We start from the raw sequence: 23002 nt of genomic DNA on the forward strand, positions 1-23002 counted from the left end.
CTATTACCAAAAGTATTGGGACACCTGCCTTTACACGCACATGAACTTTAATGGCATCCCAGTCTTCGTCTGTGGGGTTTAATATTGAGTTGGCCCACCCTTTGCAGCTATACCAGCTTCAACTCTTCTGGGAAGGCTGTCCACAAGGTTTAGGAGTGTGTCTATGGAAATGTTTGACCATTCTTCCAGAAGCACATTTGTGAGATCAGGCACTGATGTAGACAAGAAGGCCTGGCTCGTAGTCTCCACTCCAATTCCTCCAGTGGCGGTGCGTCCATAGAGGGCGCCGGAGCGCCGCCCCCTCTCGCTCACACCGCCACTGACACAATACATAGATTCATGCATTGCATGAATCTATGTATTGTCGCCGCTGCCGCCGACTATTCAGATGGCCGGCCCCCTGGCTGTGGAAGTGCCCAACAGAGCCAGCGGCTCTGATAGGCTGTAATCGGCTTCCAAATACTTATCCAAGGGACGCACAGGGGGGTGCGTTCCTTGAATAAGACTGACAGGCGTCTCAGCCAATCAGGTTCACCGGTTCTGATTGGCTGAAGCGTCGTCGAGGGCAGGAGAAGACATCGAGGGAACGTGGAAGAAGGATGGCCGACTCCAGAAAGGTAAGTGTCGGGCGGGGGCAGCATTTTACAGGGCACAGTGGCGACAACTGGCACAGTGGCGACAATTAAAGGGCACAGTGGTTGCGTTTGATGGCATGGCACAGTGGCTGCGTTTGATGGCACAGTGGCTGCGTTTGATGGCATGGCACAGTGGTGACAATTGATGGCACAGTGGCTGCGTTTGATGGGCACAGTGAGGCTGCAATTGTTTTTTTTTTTTTCATTTGTTTGTGCCCCTCCAAAAATGTTGAGCACCAGCCGCCACTGAATTCCTCCCAAAGGTGTTTTATCAGGTTGAGGTCAGGACCAATCAAGTTCTTCGACCCCAAACTCACTCATCTATGTCTAGGGACTTTTTTTTGGTTCCATAGACTTGAATGGATCAAAAGCATGTATTGAAAAATGCAGAATGCACCTGGAATATGCAACTGCATAGGTATGAACCAGGCCTAACACCCCCTCAGCATACACAATTGATTGCCTACGTGGGTGGTTGGGTCCTTCAGGTCAGCTTTAAAGAATGTGAGGCCTGTCAGAGAGGAACACCTGAGGGTACGCTGAGGTAAAGTTTGGGTGTGACACTCACAGCACTTAGCTACATCAGGCTGAGCGTTGTTGGAAATGAGCCAGGTCTCCTGTTCAACATCACCTGACAAATGCTCTATTGGCTATGCTCAGCTCATTGTACAGGAAGAAACATTGCTGGCAGGTAGGTATAATGCTTAATTTTAGAGGAGACATACTGGAGGTTATTTCCGAAAGGCAAATCCACTTTGCACTACGAGTGCAAACTACAAGTGAAAAGTGCACTTGCTGTAGATCTGAGGCCGCGTACACACGGTCAATCCAAACCGATGAGAATGGTCCGACGGACCGTTTTCATCGGTTCACCGCTGAAGTGGCCTGATGTGCGTACACACCATCAGTTCAAAATCCGATCGGGTCAGAACGCGGTGACGTAAAACACACGACGTGCTGAAAAAAAACGAAGTTCAATGCTTCCAAGCATGCATCGACTTGATTCTGAGCATGCGCGGGTTTTGAACCGATGCTTTTGTTTACTAACCATCGGTTTGGACCGATCGGTCAGCGGTCCATCGGTTCGATTTTAAAGCAAGTTTTAAAATTTTGGTCCAAAGGACCAAAGACCGATGGGCCATACACACGGTCGGTTTGGACCGATGAAACTGAACTTCGGTCCATTCTCATCGGTTTTGACCGACCGTGTGTACGCGGCCTAAGGGGGACATGCAAGGAAAATAAAAAACAGCATTTTAGCTTGCACAGGATTGGGTGATAAAATCAGCAGAGCTTCCTCCCATTTCAGATCTACCCCTCAGTTTACTGTCCTTTAGGTGGGGCCGGACTGTGGTCAGTGCGAGTAGAAAATGCCCCCGTATCAGTGCCCTATCATTGGTTGTAATGGGAAGAATAGTGCCCTATTGTTGAAATCAATGGGAAACAGTGTCCCAGTGTCCCATTGACCATTTATAAAGTCAGTAGATGGAATGGTGCTCCATCATTGGTGGAATAGTGCCCCAAGGGCCAGATAAAGGCAAGCAAAGGGCTGCATCTGGCCCCCTAGCCACAATTTGGAAACCACTGGATTACAGTTTGAGATACAAAAAAGGTAATTGCTGCAGGGGATGATCTGATGGTACAGTTCTTAGGTGGAGGTGTGTTAGGCTTCCCTGAATAAATGATTTTTAAAGGAGCTGATCAGGCATACTGGGGTACAGTAACGGCCGGTGCTGCATCGGTGGGGGGGTGACAAACAGACCTGACCACAGACCCCTCCCTCATCGCTCAAGCCTGCCACCGCACACCATTGACAACACTGCTCACCCCCCCCCCCCAGGTCGCTGGCTTGGCCTCTTGCCTGACAGGCCCTGCACTTACCCCGTGCAGGGCACGGCTGCGGCATCGTCTTCCCCGCCTTCCAGCTGTCGCTTTTCCTCCCAGCCAATCGGGTCTTAGGACTCCTGACCAATGTGGTCTTATGACCCGCTTCCTGATTAGCCCGAGAGGAGAAACAGGAGGACAACAGGGTGGGCTCAGTGTGCAGTGCTCTGCGCCATGATCCCACCCTTTTAAGCCAATTGGATGCTTCTAAAAAAAAAAAAAAAAAAAACACACACACACACACACCCCATAGTAATCCATGCGTCTGGCGCCCTGCATGGAAATTATGGGGCCGAGCACAAGGATTGGGGGGGCAGCGCCTGTGTGATCCTAATGAGTGGCCACCACTGCTGGGGTAGGGAGTGCCAGAGGATAGGAAAGGTCCTGGAGAAGTCCTGTAGGTGAGTATGGGAGGAGGTAACAAGGGAGAGAGAGGGCAAGATACCTTGGGAGAAGCAAAGTGGATGATTTGGGAAATATCTGCAGATGAGGTTGGTGATGTAGAAGCCAGGGAAGGGATTGGCAGAGAGGGGGAGCAGCGAAGGATCGGTTGGTAAGGTGTATAAATCTAGCAGCAGCATTTATGTTAGAGTGAAGGGGGATAGCCTGTGTAAGACCCCTTTCACACTGAGGAGTTTTTCAGGTGTTACAGCGCTAAAAATAGCGCCGCTATACCGCCTGAAAAACTCCTGTCCAGCCTTCTCAATGTGAAAGCCCGAGGGCTTTCACACTGAGGCAATGCGCTGGCAGGAGAGAAAAAAAATCTCCTGCAAGCAGCATCTTTGGAGCGGTATGTCATGTGAGGAGCCCTGACCAATCCCCACTTGGTATTGGCAGGGGGCGGGCCTCCCATTTTAGCTGAGGGGGGAGTTGTCAGCCAGGTGAAGTAGAGAATGGAGTCCTAGATAGCAGCAGGAGGCCATCCCCATCTGGGGGGGGGGGGGTGCCGATCGCCGAGGAGCTGGGAGAGAGCCTCATTCTTAAGCCCCGTACACACGATCCAAAATTCGTACGAAAAATGTCGCTTTCGAAACGATCGTACGATAATCGGATCGTTAGTACAGAGCTTTCGAGAGCCGATCAAGACAGTTCATCCGATATTATTCTATCAAACATGCACAGAATTTTTTTTCGTACGATGCCGAATGCATTACAAACACATGACATCACTTCCGATTTTTAATTCTGTCATATGAGAATTTGTGACTTTACTAAACTCATCAGATTCGACGTGAGATTAGCATACAAAAAAAACAGACGATCATTCGTCCGATAATCGGATTGTGTGTACCGGGCATAACACAGTCATGGAAGAGGTCTCCTGGAACAGAGGGGCTGAAGAAGCTATTGGAACAGATGTCCGGTTAACCACTTTATGCAGGTAAAGGACCTGGCCAGTTTTTGCAATTCGGCACTGCGTTGCTTTAACTGACAATTGCGCGGTCTTGCGATGTGGCTCCCAAACAAAATTGGCGTCCTTTTTTTCCCACAAATAGAGCTTTCTTTTGGTGGTATTTGATCACCTCTGGTTTTTATTTTTTGCGCTATAAACAAAAATAGAGCGACAATTTTGAAAAAAATTCAATATTTTTTACTTTTTGCTATAATAATTTTCCTCCAAAAAGATATAAAAAAGAAAATGTTTTTTCCCTCAGTTTTGGCCGATACGTATTCTTGTACCTATTTTTGGTAAAAAAAATAAAAATTAAAAATAATCGCAGTAAGCGTTTATCGATTGGTTTGTGCACAATTTATAGCGTTTACAAAATAGGAGATAGTTTTATTGCATTTGTATTAACCATTTTTCTTTTACCACTAATGGCGGCGATCAGCGATTTTTTTCGTGACTGCGACATTATGGCGGACACATCGGACAATTTTGACACATTTTTGGGACCATTGCCATTTTCACAGCAAAAAAAAACATTGTTTACTGTGAAAATGAAAGTGCAGTTTAGGAGTTAACCACTAGGGGGCGCTGTAGGGGTTATGTGTGACCTCATATGTTTTTCTAACTGTAGGGGGGCGGGGCTGGACGTGTGACATCATTGATCGTGTTTTCCTATATTAGGGAACACACGATCAATGAGGCTGCCACTGTGAAGAACGGGGAAGCCGTGTTTACACACGGCTCTCCCCGTTCTTCAGCTCCGGGGACCGATCGCGGGACTCCGGCGGCGATCGGGTCCTGGAGCTTCGAACCGGGTCGCGGGCACGCCACCCACGGCTGGGCACATTAAGAGGACGTATAGGTACGTGCTTGTGCCCAGCCGCGCCATTCTGCCGACGTATATCTGCAGGAGGCGGTCTTAAGTGGTTAAAGTTCTCTACTATGGACTCGGGCAGGTGAAGGTCGGTAAGTGTGACACAGTGGATGTTCTGGAAGAGGCATGCCAAGGGAGCTGGGTGTGAGGCCAGAGGAGAGACTGTGGGAATCGTATCAAGTTGCTGTGGCCTGCGGGCGCAGGATTTGCAGGCCGGACTAGCTGGGATCTGTAGTCCTCCAAAGCTGTTAAATTGCTAGGCCTCCGGGGAGAGATACTGCAGGCCTGTGGCCTAGTAACTATGCAGCCAACTATCACCAAGTACAAATTACAGCCAGCAAGCTGGGATTATTCAGAGTGATCCCCTTGTCAATATGAAGATGATGGAACAGACTAACAGGTTATAGTGGAAGTATGTGTAGGAGGGAGAGAAAGATCCTGGGAGCAACAGTCTGCAGGAGCTGTGCAGAGGAGGAGCAAAATAGTCTGCATGGTTGATGCAGGAAAGAGACTATAACTGTGAAGCCTCGGATACAGATGATTCGGATATCTGATGGAATCTAATCCGATGGATTTTTTCGTCGGATATCCGATGAAGCCAACTTTCATCAGTCTTGCCTACACACCATCAATTAAAAAATCCGACCATGCCAAAACGAGGTGACGTACAGTACCTGTTGCCGAGAATGTGTTTCCAGCACGACGGCATCGCGCCGATTCTCAGCGACAGGGTGCCGACATCTCGCTGGAATAGAAAAAAAAAAAAAGAATTCCAGCGAGCGCGTCATAGAAGCGACGGGGATCTGACTTGGATTCCCGCTGCGTTTGGTATGAATCATGAGGGGGAACTCCATGGCAAATTTTAAATAAAAAAATGGCATGGGTTCCCCCCCAGGGGCATACCAGGCCCTTAGGTCTGATATGCATTGCAAGGAGACCCCCCCCCCCCCTACGCTGAAAAAACGGCGTGGGGGTTTCCCCACAATCCACACCAGACCCGTATCCAAGCACTCTGCCCGGCCGGTCAGGAAAGGAGTGGGGACGAGCGAGCGCCCCCCCTCCTGAGCCGTACCAGGCTGCATGCCCTCAACATGGGGGGGTTGGGTGCTCTGGGGCAGGGGGGCGCCCTGCGGCCCCCCCACCCCAAAGTACTCTGTCCCCATGTTGATAAGGACAGGGCCTCTTCCCGACAACCCTGGCCGTTGGTTGTCGGGGTCTGTGGGCGGGGGGCTTATCGGAATCTGGGAGCCCCCTTTAATAAGGGGGCCCCCAGATGTCAGCCCCCCACCCTAGGTGAATGAATATGGGGTACATCGCACCCCTACCCATTCACCTGGAAGAAAAATGTCAATAAAATAAACACAGGGTTTTAAAATAATTTATTAGTCAGCTCCGGGGGTCTTCTCCGCTCTCCAGGGGGGGTCTCGGCGCTCCCTGGTTCTTCTCCCGCTCGCTTCTTCGGGGCTGGCCGCCGCCATCTTGGTTTTAGCTCAATTACTAGCGGCAACGCAAGCCCGTTCTTCTTTGCCGGCTTCCTCCCGCTGTAATGCCAGGTGTTCGGTGCGTGATGATTTATATAGGCCTCTTATGACGTCACAGTCCCATCATGCTCCAGGACCGAATGAAGTTCAATGCTTCCGAGCATGTGTCGACTTGATTCTGAGCATGCGTGGATTTTTGACCGATGGACTTCCACACAGACGATCGTTTTATTCTATCGGTTTTTTCATCCATAGGAAAAATTTAAAACAGGTTCTATTTTTTTCCACCGATGGAAAACAAACGTTTTCGTCAGACAAACCGATCGTGTGTACAGGGCTTGAGGGTTCATCAAATCTTTATGGCTCTGTACCAATTCTTTATTATGATGGCAAATCATCTTGTTCTGTGACATCCCATATTTCCTTTCCCCCAACCAAGTTATATCCCCCCAATAAACAAATACGACGCAAATAACTGTTCATTGTCTCTGAAGTGATAGATGAAGGTCTGGCAGCAGGGCGATATGGTGGATGTTGGTTACTAGTAGCAACCAAGCGCTTCACAAGAAAAATGCAACATTTGCCTTTAAATCCTATGGGACTTTTCACACCACTGCCTTACAGGTGTATTTTGAAAAAAGGTCCTGCATGCTGCATCTTTGGTGCGGTAAACAACACACCACAATTTAGCATTTTTGGTGCATTTTTGAGTAACATGTTTATTCCTCACAGGTGCAGGCAACACAAAAATGCACCAGAAATGCACAGCAAAATGCATTTGGAACACCCCAATTTTGCATTAACACATGGAAACTAGGTTACATGGTTTCCAATAGCATAGTTCACACCAGTGCGGATCTGAAGTGCGTTTTTGTGGTGTGAACCAGCCTTGAGAGTGGGAACACTCCATAATCTTAGATTGTAAGCTTACAGGTCCAGGGCTCCTCTAACCCTCTTGTTTTGAATTGTACGGTTGGTGTTGTGTCTCCCTACAATGTAAAGCGCTGCGCAAACTGTAGGCGCTATATAAATCCTGTATAATAATAATGGCCGTGACCGGTGTACATACCCAGAGGACCAAGTGCAGATTTCTCACCAATACAGTGATGTAGCATACGGCATAAGAGTGCTTTAAATTGGATCTATGAGCAAAATGATAAGAGATGAGGGGCAGATCCTCAAAGAAATTACGCCGGCGTATCTGTTGATACGCCGCGTAATTTCAAATTGTGCGCGTCGTATCTTTGTTTTGGTATCCACCAAACAAGATACGACGGCATCTGTGTTAGATCCGACAGGCGTACGCCTAAGGCTGCATTCACACCTAGACGTAGGCGATTTGCGGCGTTTACCGCATCAAATTGCGGCGTTTTTTGCCGCGGTTTTGTAGAACGCCGAAGCCACCCGATATGCCGCGACGAAAAAGGGTCCGGGACTTGTTTGAGCTTCAGGCGTTCGGCGTGGAGATGTGAACCATCTCCATAGAGAATCATGTTATTTCTCCCCTCCAGCGTATTGTAGCGTTGCGCTTCAGGCGTTTTGTCGCCTAGGTGTGAATGCAGCCTTAGTACTCCGTCGGATCTAAGATGCAATTTTCCGGCGGCCGCTGGGTGGCGTTTCCGTCGTATTCCGCGTCGAGTATGCAAATAAGCTATTGCCGACGATCCACGAACGTACGAGCGGCTGTCGCATTATTTTACGTCGTTTCCTTTCGGCTTTTTCCGGTGTATAGTTAAAGCTGCTCAATGTTAAGTATTGCCGTCGTTCCCGCGTCTAATTTAAAAAAATTTACGTTGTTTGCGTAAGTCGTCCGTGAATGGGGCTGGACGCCGTTCACGTCAAAACCAATGACGTCATTTAGCGCAATGCACGGCGGGAAATTTTAGGGACGGCGCATGTGCAGTTCGTTCGGCACGGGAACGCGCTTCATTTAAATGAAACACGCCCCCTACCCGCCGCATTTGAATTCCGCGCCCTTACGCCGCGAGAGATACACTACGCCGCCGAAACTTACGCCGCAAATTCGTTGAGGATTCAAACCAAAGCCAAGTATGTTATGGCGGCGTAGCGTATCTCAGATACGCTGCGCCGGTGCAGATCTTTGTGGATCTGCCCCAATATATATATACACACACACACACACACACACTAACATGTTATTTATAACACCATTTACACAGCAATGCGTGTCTCCTTGGACCCCCGTCCCCACACCATGGTGTTCTTACCTGCTGATCTGGCAGAAGATCCGTTATTTACTGGCTGTCCAGTAAAAGTTACAGTTTGGGTCTTTTAAACATTGTGCTGCCTTGGACATGCCTAGTGATACCCTTTAGCACAAGCTCTGCCCCTTGTATCATGTGATTGTTTCTGATTGGACAGGCTTGATTTACTGTCATTTGACAACAATATTTAAAAAGAGAAGTACAGCCTGAGCTTTTTAGGCTGGGCTTTTCCTCTGGGTCACAGGAGTGCTATTCGTTTTGCACCCCTGTGTCCCGTCTTTAGCGGAGAGTGGTCTGAAGTGCGCTCTCCGCTGATGTCACAGAACTCAGTCCAGGCACCGCGTCATCCCAACTTCCGGCCTAGGGTTCGCGGCTCTTTGCTTGCCTTTATCTGGCCCTTGGAGCCCTATTCCTCCCACTGATACGAGATACTATTCTGCTCACTGACTAACAATGGGGCATAGCTCCTGACACTGACACCAATGGGGCACTATTCCTCCCACTTATACCAATGAGGGGGCACTGTTTATTTTTTTTGTCCTGTGTGAGGTGCGAATTTACTGCGATGATCAGGAGTTGGACATAGCTGCGATTGATGTTCTAGCAAATGGAATCATAATGTAAAAAAAAAAAAAAAAAAAAAAAAGTGTTGACTTCCTGTGTACTTCCTGGTTTCCGTTGAGTAGTGTGGTGGAAATCGCACATATGTGAACCATCAATGTGATTCCAGAACAATTTACATTGATGTCTATGGAGACTTAATTCGCAACGCAGTAAACTCGCACAAGACCCTTTATCGCATCGCAGGGGAATCGCAACGCATGTATGTGAATGACTGTCATTGAAAACAATGACTTCATGGATGACATGCAAATTTAGAATGTTTTTGACGCATCACATTCGGTATGAACTCGCATCAGTGTGAACCGGGCCTAATACCAAAGATGGGGCACTATTCCTCCCACTAATACCAATGATGGGGCACTATTCCTCCCACTAATACAATGATAGGGCACTATTCCTCCCACTAATACGAACGATGGGGCACTATTCCTCCCACCAATACCAATGATGGAACATTATTCCTCCCACTAAGGCTGGATTCAAATCTGTGCATTTTTAGTGCATTTTGCAGATTTGCACTACAGAACGTGTTCCATAGGAAACCATGTTAAAGTGGTTGTAAACCCACTTTTTGACTTTTGCCTACTGCCTGTATAATAAGGCTTACCTGTAGGCATAGAGAATATCTCCTAAACTTGTACGGTTTAGGAGATATTCCCCTCGCAATGCACCGCTGATTGCAGCGGCGCATGCGCAGGGGGGATCCTCGGCTGAAGGGCCGGCCCCGCCGACCCATGCCGGAAAGGAAATCTCCCGCGCGCATGCGCGTGAGTGACGTCATCGCCGCTCCAGCCAATCACAGCGCTGGAGCGGAAGACACGCTCGGCGTGGACCAGGTAAGTTCCCTACCTCGTTCCGAGGTAAGTATTTCAAAATGAGCTAATATGCGGTGCATACTAGCTCATTATGGCTTTTGCCTTGCAGGTGTAAAAAAAAAAAAATGATATGCGGGTTTACAACCGCTTTAAATGGACTGTAGTGCAAATCTGCAAAAAGCACTAAAAATGCATAGGTGCGAATCCAGCCTTATACCAATTATAAGGCACTATTCCTCCCACTAATACCAATGATGGGGCACTATTCCTCCCACTAATACCAATGATGGGACACTATTCCTCCCACTAATACCAATGATGGGGCACTATTGCTCCCACTAATACCAATGATGGGGCACTATTGCTCCCACTAATACCAATGATGGGGCACTATTGCTCCCACTAATACCAATGATGGGGCACTATTGCTCCCACGAATACCAATGATGGGGCACTATTCCTCCCACTAATACCAATGATGGGGCACTATTCCTCCCACTAATACCAATGATGGGGCACTATTGCTCCCACTAATACCAATGATGGGACACTATTCCTCCCACTAATTCCAATGATGGGACACTATTCCTCCCACTAATTCCAATGATGGGACACTATTCCTCCCACTAATTCCAATGATGGGACACTATTTAGTTTAGGCAAATGATAAAACGTTTCACATCACTCAGCAAGGATATATGGTCCTGTTACGCCCACATCCATAATGGATTGAGATGCCAACTTTTTTTTAATGGTTAGAAGTGTGCACCCATCACACAATATAAATCCCACACCTGCTGGTGTCATTTTTCTCCCCCATTAGGATCATTTGCAGCTTTACTAGACCAACGTTTTCAGAATTCTTATGAGTAATCCCATATCAGACATTTCCTGGTCACAGGGTTGATGTTTCCATGACCTAGTCTAATAGAAGGCTGTGATACCTGGAATCATTCCACAATCTGACATTTCACTTTCTCCTAACGAGCAAAAACACTATAAACGTGATAGAAATGCTTCTTATCATTCCTATGCCACACCTCCACTATATATAGAGACTATTCGAGCCGGTTTACACCACATGCAGTCCAGTGCAGGTTTTTTTTTCTGCATCATAAATGCATGGAAAGTTGGTTATGTGGTTTTCAATGGCATAGTTCATACCAGTGCTTGCAGTTCCAGAAAAAAAAAAGTCTAACATGCTGCATTTTATCTGCACTGGAACGCTGTAAAACGCATCAAAAACGCACTGGAACGCACCAAAAATGCACTGGAGCACACTTGTTCTTATCTAAGGTTAATAAAAAAGAGGGGTGAAAAAAAAATCACTGGAACGCATCAAAAACGTGCATGCAAAAAAGCACCTGGAACGCATCCGGATTGCGTTTCTATGGTGTGAACTGGCCCTATGAGTAAATCTGGCCAGGTTCCAGTCTCAGAGGGGTTTGTTGAATACCATTTGAAATTTTAACCACTTCCCGACTGCCGCATGTATATGTACGTCCACAGAATGGCACGTACAGGCAGATGGGCGTACATGTACGTCCTTGCCTTCTAGCGGGTGGGGGGTCCGATCGGGACCCCCCCCCCCCCGCTACATGCGGCGGTCGGATGCGGGGAGCGATCCGGGACGACGGCGCGGCTATTCTTTTAGGAGCTGAAGAACGGGGAGAGCTGTATGTAAACACGGCTTCCCCGTGCTTCACTATGGCGCTGCATCGATCGAGTGATCCCTTATATAGGGAGACTCGATCGATGACGTCAGTCCTACAGCCACACCCCCCTACAGTTGTAAACACACACTAAGTGAACACTAACTCCTACAGCGCCCCCTGTGGTTATCTCCCAAACTGCAACTGTCATTTTCACAATAAACAATGCAATTTAAATGCATTTTTTGCTGTGAAAATGACAATGGTCCCAAAAATGTGTCAAAATTGTCCGAAGTTCTCATCTCTCTTTTCTTATTTCTAGCTTTACTTCTCTGTTATTTTTTTTTTATTCTTATTTATTGTTTTGTTTTTATTTATTTTTTACTTCATTGTTTGACAGCAGTCAGTTTAATTCACAACTCTTGAGTTAGAGAATGTTTCTTCTGTGGTATCATACCAAAGCATGGGCGTAGGAACCGGGGGGGATGGGGGGGGGGGACGCATCCCCCCCAGGAAATAATGCGGGGGGGACAAGTATGGTAAAATCCCCCCCAGGTTAGGATAGGGAGATCGTCCCCGGATCGCAGGCAGGGGCCGCCGAGTCCAACTGCGGTCACTGCTTTTCTCCCCCTTCAGTGCCGATGTAGTGCCGATCCAGCCCCGACCCCTCCCGAGCGGCAATCAGCCCTCCCGAGCGGCGCACAGCTGATTGCACACAGACATGCATAGCTGTGCTGGCCGCTCTGCTGAATGGGAGAAAGGAGCAGGAAGGGGGCAGGGCCCAGACTGACACTCGTGGCCACACTACACCTGACCAGCCTGCAGAGCCAGAGAGACTAAGTTGCATGTGATGGAGAGCCAGAACGACACAGTTGAGGTACAGGGGGGAGGAGGTAAATGTTACAGAGAGGGAGGAACCGGGGAAGTTACAGTTTACAGAGAGGGGGAGGTATAATATTCAGAGAGGGGTGGGGGGTGTTACAGTTTACAGAGAGGGGGAGGTATAATATTCAGAGAGGGGTGGGGGGTGTTACAGTTTACAGAGAGGGGGAGGTATAATATTCAGAGAGGGGGGGGGGGGGTGTTACAGTTTACAGAGAGGGGGAGGTATAATATTCAGAGAGGGGGGGGTGTTACAGTTTACAGAGAGGGGAAGGTATAGTATTCAGAGAGGGGGTGGGGTATGGTATACAGGTACTAACCTGGCACTGGATAGTCATAGATTCATGCTTTTAGTGCAGCTGATGGAAATGGGGAACAGGACTCTTATCTATTCATGTCATGTATTTACTCTGGCACTACCACTCTAACCTGGCACTACTGTATACCACCTAACCTGCCACTACCACCTAACCAGGCACTACTGTATACCACCTAACCTGGCACTACTGTATACCACCTAACCTGGCACTACTGTATACCACCTAACCTGGCACTACCACCTAACCTGCCACTACCACCTATCCAGGCACTACTGTATACCACCTAACCTGCCACTACCACCTAACCTGGCACTACCACCTAACCAGGCACTACTGTATACCACCTAACCTGGCACTACTGTATACCACCTAACCTGGAACTACCACCTAACCTGCCACTACCACCTATCCAGGCACTACTGTATACCACCTAACCTGCCACTACCACCTAACCTGGCACTACCACCTAACCAGGCACTACTGTATACCACCTAACCTGGCACTGCCACCTAACCTGGCACTACTGTATACCACCTAACCTGGCACTACCACCTAACCTGGCATTACCACCTAACCTGCCACTACTGTATACCACCTAACCTGCCACTACCACCTAACCTGCCACTACTACCTAACCTTCCACTTCCACTTATCCAGGCACTACTGTATACCACCTAACCTGCCACTACCACCTAACCTGGCACTACTGTATACCACCTAACCTGGCACTACCACTTAACCTGCCACTACCACCTATCCAGGCACTACTGTATACCACCTAACCTGCCACTACCACCTAACCAGACACTACTGTATACCACCTAACCTGGCAATACTACCTAACCTGGCACTACCACCTATCCAGGCACTACTGTATACCACCTACCCTGCCACTACCACCTAACCAGGCACTACCCTATACCACCTAACCTGGCACTACCACCTAACCTGGCACTACTGTATACCACCTAACCTGGCACTACCACCTAACCTGCCACTACCACCTAACCTGCCACTACTGTATACCACCTAACCTGCCACTACCACCTAACCTTCCACTTCCACCTATCCAGGCACTACTGTATACCACCTAACCTGCCACTACCACCTAACCTGGCACTACTGTATACCACCTAACCTGGCACTACCACCTAACCTGGCACTACTGTATACAACCTAACCTGACACTGCCACCTAACCTGCCACTACCACCTAACCTGGCACTACTGTATACCACCTAACCTGGCACTACCACCTAACCTGGCACTACTGTATACAACCTAACCTGACACTGCCACCTAACCTGACACTACCACCTAACCAGGCACTACTGTATACCACCTAACCTGCCACTACCACCTAACCTGGCACTACTGTATACCACCTAACCTGGCACTACCACTTAACCTGCCACTACCACCTATCCAGGCACTACTGTATACCACCTAACCTGCCACTACCACCTAACCAGACACTACTGTATACCACCTAACCTGGCAATACTACCTAACCTGGCACTACCACCTATCCAGGCACTACTGTATACCACCTACCCTGCCACTACCACCTAACCAGGCACTACCCTATACCACCTAACCTGGCACTACCACCTAACCTGGCACTACTGTATACCACCTAACCTGGCACTACCACCTAACCTGCCACTACCACCTAACCTGCCACTACTGTATACCACCTAACCTGCCACTACCACCTAACCTTCCACTTCCACCTATCCAGGCACTACTGTATACCACCTAACCTGCCACTACCACCTAACCTGGCACTACTGTATACCACCTAACCTGGCACTACCACCTAACCTGGCACTACTGTATACAACCTAACCTGACACTGCCACCTAACCTGCCACTACCACCTAACCTGGCACTACTGTATACCACCTAACCTGGCACTACCACCTAACCTGGCACTACTGTATACAACCTAACCTGACACTGCCACCTAACCTGACACTACCACCTAACCAGGCACTACTGTATACCACCTAACCTGGCACTACAACCTAACCTGGCACTACTGTATACCACCTAACCTGGCACTGCCACCTAACCTGACACTACCACCTAATCAGGCACTGCTGTATACCACCTAACCTGGCACTACCACCTAACCTGGCACTACTATATACCACCTAACCTGGCACTACCACCTAACCTGGCACTGCCACCTAGCCTGCCACTACTACCTAACCTGGAACTATTGTCAATCACCTAACCTGCCACTACCAGCTAACCAGTTAATTTTTGCTAATGCCATGTGGGTTAATTTTTACTAATGTCATGTGGGTTAATTTTTACTTATGCCATGTGGGTTGGTTTTTACTAATGCCATGTGGGTTAATTTTTACTTATGCCATGTGGGTTAATTTTTACTTATGCCATGTGGGTTAATTTTTACTTATGCCATGTGGGTTAATTTTTACTTATGCCATGTGGCCCACAAGGCATTAGTAAAAATCAACCCACATGGCATAAGTAAAAATTAACCCACATGGCATGTGGGAGTCCGAGTTTACTGAATAAGAATTTACCTGGCGAGTAAAAATGCTGTCCCCCCCAGATTTGTAAGGGTTCCTACACCCATGTACCCAAGGGAGATATTTTCTGCTTTGGATATTATTGTTGGATCATCCCTGGTTACATTGAGCCACTGGAATTTAACAATATGTTCCTCACTATTGGACTCTCACGTGGGTCTGGGGATTTCAGTTTCTTCAGAGCCACGAGTTCAGTCCAGCCTTTAACGGTGTACTTTCTGAATCTAACACTTTAAGTCGACTCCCGACACAGTTTGTGCCCATTAGGGGTGTCGGGATGGACTTTGGAACTAAGTGCACTTATCAGGTTTTCCTGCCTTTATAAGATCTTTTAGTACATAGTTGATTAGGATGACCTATTTAATATTGAGTGACGATTATTAATCTATATCGAATAAATAATTATTATGTATTGTGTGATTTTCACTGCGCCCCAGGATGTTCTGGTGGCATTGAATTGTACTGTACTGCTCTTCAATAAACTTATTTTAAAATAAAAAAAAAAAAAAAAAAAAAAAAAAAATAAAAAAAAAAATCGCTGATCGCCGCCATTAGTAGTAAAAAAATAATAATTAATAAAAATGCAATAAAACTATCCCCTATTTTGTAAACGCTATAAATTTTGCGCAAACCAATCGATAAACGCCCATTGCGATTTTTTTTTTACCAAAAATAGGTAGAAGAATACGTATCGGCCTAAACTGAGGAAAAAAAAAAATTTATATATGTTTTTGGGGGATATTTATTATAGCAAAGAGTAAAAAATATTGTTTTTTTTTCAAAATTGTCGCTCTATTTTTGTTTATAGCGCAAAAAATAAAAACCGCAGAGGTGATCAAATACCACCAAAGGAAAGCTCTATTTGTGGGTAAAAAAGGACGCCAATTTTGTTTGGGAGTCACGTCGCACGACCGCACAATTGTCTGTTAAAGCGACGCAGTGCCGAATCGCAAAACCTGGCCTGGGCATTTAGCTGCCTAAAGGTCCGGGGGGTTAAGTGGTTAAAAACCCCAAATTAGCAGCAAATACCACTGAAATCCTGCTAGTACATTCTGGACATTAAGACTTATGCCGCGTACACACGATCAGAATTTCCGACAACAAATGTTCGATGTGAGCTTTTGGTCGGATATTCCAACCGCGTGTACGCTCCATCGGACATTTGCTGTCGGAATTTCCGACAACAAATGTTTGAGAGCTGGTTCTCAATTTTTCAGACTGGATTCCAATTCCAATCGCATTTCCAACGCACAAAAGTGCTGTGCGTGCTCGGAACCAATTCAACGCATGCTCAGAATCATTGTACTTCATTTTTCTCGGCTCCTCTTAGTGTTGTATGTCTCCACGTTCTTGACCTTCGGAATTTCCAAGCAACATTTGTGTTTTGTTGACGGAAATTCCGATCGTGTGTACGCAGTATTAGGCTGGATTCACACCTATGCATTTTTAGTGCTTTTTGCATTTTGCACTACGGTCCATTTACCATGGTTTCCTATGGAACACGTTCTGTAGGGCAAATCTGCAAAATACAGAAAAGCACTAAAAATGCATAGGTGTGAATCCAGCCTAAAGCCTCGTACACACGATCGCATTTCCCAACGCGAATTGTGTGATGGCAGGCTGTTGTCAGAAAATCCGACCGTTTGTACGCTCCATCAGACAACTGTTGTCGGATTTTCCGCCAAAAAATGTTGGATAGCAGGCTTTAAAATTTTCCGACAACAAATGTGCGTTGTCGGATTATCCAATCGTGTGTACAGAAGTCTTTTGGGAAAAAATCCAAAGTACAAATACGCATGTTCAGAAGCAATGCTAACCATTACACAACATTAGCAGAAGTTTCCCAAAGGGTGGCGCTAAAGAGCTGGAAAAAAAACATGTAGTTTCGTCTTTGTTGGCCGACAATTATTTTCCATTTGTATGCAAGACAAGTTCCTGGCCAACGCCCTTCGTACAAAAGTCCTACGCTTTGTCCCCGGAAAATCAGATTGTGTGTACCAGGCTTATTAGGGAAACAGCTGTCAAAAACAAGACATAGAAAGCAGGGCACTGCCATGAGGAGTCTGTGCCAAAGCCAAAAACAAAATTTGGTAAAACAGGGTCCTGTTTCTGTGGGTGACATGAAAAGTATACAAATCTTTAAATAACAGTTTTGTCCCATGCCTTAAAGCTGTATGCGGATTTATTTCAGAACCAGCATGGTTATAAAAGGTGACGTTTAGTTAAAATACATTTTTTCTCTACAGCTTTAGTTACAGTACATTACTTACCTGCAATAAAGTATGTCCCATCATGTGCTGGATTCTGTAGAAATCTTCATAGCAGGGGTGCCCTGTCCTCTTCCTGCTGGTGAACGGTGCTGTGGGAGTGTCAGGTGTCCAGGCTCAGCTGCACTACATATGATCCAATAGGGACCCGCCCCCTTCTCCCCTCTCCTCCATTGAGAAAACTTCTTTCACTGTTACACCGCCTGTAACACGATCTGTGGATGGGGGAGAGTCCATTAATGTAATTAATTGTGTCATTAATTAACCACCTCAGCCCCAGAAAGATTTGCCCCCTTAATGAACAGGCCATTTTTTGCGACACGGCGCTGCGTTACTTCAGCTGACAATTGCACGGTCGTGCAACGTTATACCCAAATAAAATTGATGTCCTTTTTTCCCCCCACAAATTGAGCTTTCTTTTGGTGGTATTTGATCGCTTCTGCAGTTTTTATTTTTTGCGCTATAATAACAAATTTAAAAAAAATAATAAAATAAATAAAGAAATAACTACTTTCTGCTATAAAAAAAATTTCTTCATCAATTTCGGCCAATTTGTATTCTGCTACATATTTTTGGTAAAAAAAAAAAAAAAAATCCCAAAAAGCATTTGATTTGCGCAAAAGTTATAACGTATACAGTTTTTTTTTTTTACTAGTAATGGTCGGTGAGCAGTGATTTTTTTAACGGGACTGCAACATTGCGGCGAACAGATTGGACACCAACTGACATTTTTGACACTATTTGGGAACCAACGACATTATTACAGTGATCAGTGCTAAAAATATGCACCTTTATTGTACTAATAGCACTGGCAGGGAAAGGGTTACCATCAGGGGCGATCAAGTCTGTTTCCAACTGTGGGGGGATGGGCTGCCTGGGACAGAGTCCCTGTGTGGATCCCTTTCAGAATGAATATCTGCCTTGTTTACTATGGCAGATCCCCATTCCGTCACTGCGGGGATGTTTGCTGATTCACTGATTGACTCCCCTGCTGGCCAATCGGCATGCACGCGCTGCCAGACACAGATCGCCCTGTACGAGCCAACAAACAACTACAGCAAATCATGCAGCCGAGCCAACCTGATGCAGTATAACTGCAGCAGCTGGTCAGCAAGTGGTTAAAGCAGAGTTCCACCTGTAGCGCCCACCCCAATTCTAGGGGGCGCTATTTTAAAATTTAGGGGAAGTCTGGGCCAATACTTGGGCCCAGACCTGTTTGATTGACACAAATTTGCATCTGTTCTGGCTGTGGTACTGCTTGGTAGTTTCCCTTGTTGCCTGCAGGTGGTGTTGCCACCCTGGCCTTATGTTGGAACGCGGGTGTACCATGGTGTGTTGGGTGTCCCTTCTCGGAAGCGGTGCAGTGGGAGTGGTGACACCGCTGTGCATGCTGGGGAGGGGTACTTAAGGGACAGGCACCATAGATCGAGATTCGCTCTTCCTCGCCTCGCGGTCCTCCTGGCGCGAGGCGTGCGTGTGTGTGAGCCCGACTTTGGGGCCATGTTGGCCCGGAGTGATTCGGCTATTGAGTAGGCCCAGCTACTCTGGCTGGGGCCTACAATCCTAAAGGGGGATCCCGAGATGTCTGTCCACAAGGGAAGAAGCTATCTTGATGAAGGAAACCGGGGGAGGACCTGCCCTGGAGGAGACCGGCAAAGTGCTAGTGTCTCGAGTGAGGCCTGGTGACCCAATCAAGGAGGGACTTTTAGATCCCAAGAGGTCTGTGGTAGAGGCTGTCTGGACATTAGTTTGTGCATCATCCCGGCTGCTAGGCCATGTGAGAGGGGACTATCCGGGTGAGCAATACCCACTCAATAGCTGAGAGTATAGACTGATTTATTCTGTACCGTGTGGATGAACCTTCCCCCTGCTCTTCTCCTCCCTCCTGCCTTCTCTATTTCAAGTTACCTTGCAGTAAAAAGAAATAAAACCGTTGGAGGTTTTTACGTCTGTCTGGACATTGCAATTATTATGGACATTCCCACCCCGACAACGAAGCTACAAAGTAACGTGCAAACCCAAAATTTAACCAGCAGCTCCTGCTGGGTAGTGCTACACACCCAAAAGTGGGGGCGGATAACGGTCTTTGACATGCACCCTGCCCCCACTTCCGGCAGACCGGGGCACGGAAAATTTAGTCAGCAGCTCGGCTCCCCCCCCCCCCCCCCCTGCGCCAGTAGGAGAGTGCAGCGGTGCCTCGTGCATGCGCAGTAGGGCCTCGGCGTGAAGCCATAATGTTTCACAACCGGTTCCCTTAACGGCAAGGGTGTTGGCGGCATGCACCCAACAGCTGATGGAAACATCAGCTGCGGTGCCGACTTAGCTGGACCTCAGCACAGGTAAGTGTCCTATTATTAAAAGTCAGCATGTAAGCAGCTGTCAGTGATAGGGCAGTCTAGTGCTGCAAGAGCAAGTGGTAAAGCAATCATATGTGTTCATACTGCAGTCAAATTGGTATGTTTTTTGTATGTATTTATGTTTAACACTTCTGCCTCTAGAGTGTCTCCAACACCATTTTGGAGGAGCCCTGTGTTCGGATAGGCCGCACGAGATCTCGAGAGATTTGGGCGACCATCTTTGGGTGGTTTCTTTTTATAGTAAAGCTCAGGCAAGTTTTTAGGCAGAACACGTGTGAATGTAGATAGGGACAGAGACCCTGCTTGTGAGGGAGAGAGAGGAGAAGCCAGGGAGAGTGTTCCGGCCTGTGAGGGATAGTTCAGGGGTCCTACGGAGTCCTGCAGTGGTAACCTTGGTCGGATGAAAGACTCCCAGCTGCTACGTGTAACGTGTTTCCAGCCTCTTCCAATAAGCATTGTGTGCTGGGGTATATAATGTACCATTAAGTGGGAAGTGCCTGTGATACTCAGAAATCCACATCGCTTAGAACTACAGTATCTGTACTGCATATCTGTGCCTCCATGCCTGGAGAAGAATCATTTGCCGTTTGATTGTAAAGACTGTTACTACTACCGCCTCTCGGTAATAAACGTTACCTTGTTCAAAGAACTTTACGTGTGTCTCCCTCAGTGAATCGCCGCACCCCTCACCCCGCTTACAAGCAGCTGCTGTATGTGTAGCTGCTGGCGTTTTCATTTTTGCAGGGGTGGACGGACCTCCGATTTTAAAGAAATTTCCCAAGCCTGGAGACCTCGGCCTGGTAACATCCACAGCACCAGAAGTTCAGCAGCAGGAAGAGGACAAGGCAGCCATCATGGGACATTACAGGTAAGCGATGCAACTAAAGCTGTAGTGAAAGAAGGTCTTAAAAAGGAGTTCCACTCATAAAAGTCAGCAGTCCGTGAGTTTTGGTGTGCGGCCGTCTCTTGGCAGGTTTGCTGTTGTGCCACGTTCTATTTGTTTATGATCATAGGCGTGCGCACAGGGTGTGCCTGGGCCAGGGCCAGCCCTATGATGGAACCGGGTGGTACCATGGTACCAGGCGGCACTTTTAGAGGGCGGCAAAGCGACACCCCTCTGCCAGCTTGCTCCGCTGTCTGAGGAGCCCAGCGCCGCTGCCTCTGAGGACACTCGCAGCCCCCGGGGGGGGGGGGGGGGAAGTCGGGCGCTGCTGCCTGCGAGGAGCCCGGCGCCGCTACCGTAAGTGGTGGGTGGCAGGCGGGCAGAACACTTGCAGCGGGGGGGTTATTCAGCAAGTGAGGTGCCGCTGCCTGTGAGGAGCCCGACGCCGCTGCCGTTAGTGATTATGGGCAGCCAGAACACTCGCAGCCCGTAGGGGGGGTTTGAGAGCAGTCATTGAGTGAGCTGGCAGGGGAGCAGAGAGATGATGTTCACTCTGAAACACAGCAAGTGACAATCCGCAACGTGTGGCAGGTGACGTCATGACAAGTGACAACCCGCAGGTGACGTAAGTGACCATCCGCAACGTGTGGCAAGTGACCATCTGCATCTGGTGGTGGAGTCCCAAGCAAAACTAAGTACAAACACACATTACAAGTTGTATGAGACATGAGAGCCTGAGAGGGACTTGCCTTGCCCAGCCCTGATTAACCACTTAAGGACCAGAAGGATTTGCCCACTTAAAAAAGGGTTGTATGGCTTTGTTTTTATTTATTTTTAAATAACAAACATGTTATACTTACCTCCACTCTGCAGTTCATTTTGCAGAGTGGCCTCGATCCTGCTGTTCTCGGGTCCTCCCCACATCAGCTAACCCCCTTCTGATTAACAGCAGAGCGAGCCAATGGCTGCGCTGCTATCAATCTAGCCAAACAACGGCCAGACTCCGGGGGGGGGCCGTCAATGCCAGGTGTTTTTTCATCTTAATGCATAGGATGCATTAAGGTGAAAAACCACGAACCATTACAACCCCCTTAATGATCGGGCCATTTTTTGCAATACGGCACGGTGCCGCTTTTACTGACAATTGCACAGTCATGCGACACTCTACTCAAATAAAAAAGTGATGTCCTTTTTCCCCCACAAATAGATCTTTCTTTTGGTGATATTTGATCACCTCTGTGGTTTTTATTTTTTGCGCCATAAACAAAAGAGCGACAATTTAAAAATATATATATATTTTTTGTACTTTTTGCTATAATAAATATCCCAAAAATGTATAAAAAAATGTCTTCATCAGTTTAGGTCAATATGTATTGTTCTACATATTTTTGGTACCAAAACCCCCACAATTAGCGTACATTGATTTGTTTTCGCAAAAGACATCGCCATGCACAGGTCCCCATTTACATGTATAGAGCCCTGACAGGTCCTCTTTTGTGCCTATATGCACATATAGAGCCATGACAAGTACTTTTTATACATGTATTAGAGCCATGACAGGTCCTCTTTATATTCCTTTACATGTATAGAGCCATGACAGGTCCTCTTTATATTCCTTTACACATGACATGTATAAAGAGGACCTGTCTTGGCTTTATACATGTATAGGAGTAAAAAGAGAACCCGTCATGGCTCTATACATGTATATAGGAGTATAAAGAGGACATGTCATGGCTCTATACATGTATATAGGAGTATAAAGAGGACCTGTCATGGTTCTATACATGTATAAAGAGGACATGTCATGGCTCTATACATGTATATAGGAGTATAAAGAGGACCTGTCATGGTTCTATACATGTATAAAGAGGACATGTCATGGCTCTATACATGTATATAGGAGTATAAAGAGGACCTGTCATGGTTCTATACATGTATAGAACTGTGACAGGTCCTCCCTCTTTATACTTCTATACATGTATACCATGACGGGTCCCCTTTAGTCATCATGATGTAAAATAATGAATGTGGGGGCCTTTTGGTGGGCGTTATTTTTTTTTTGGGGGGGGGGGGGGGGCAGAATTTCATTCTTGGTCCCAGGCAGCACAATGTCTTGGGCCGACACTGGCCTGGGCCAGAGGCGTACTAAGCAT

Source organism: Rana temporaria, chromosome 1 (genome assembly GCF_905171775.1).
Source record: "Rana temporaria chromosome 1, aRanTem1.1, whole genome shotgun sequence".
NCBI lineage: Eukaryota > Metazoa > Chordata > Amphibia > Anura > Ranidae > Rana > Rana temporaria.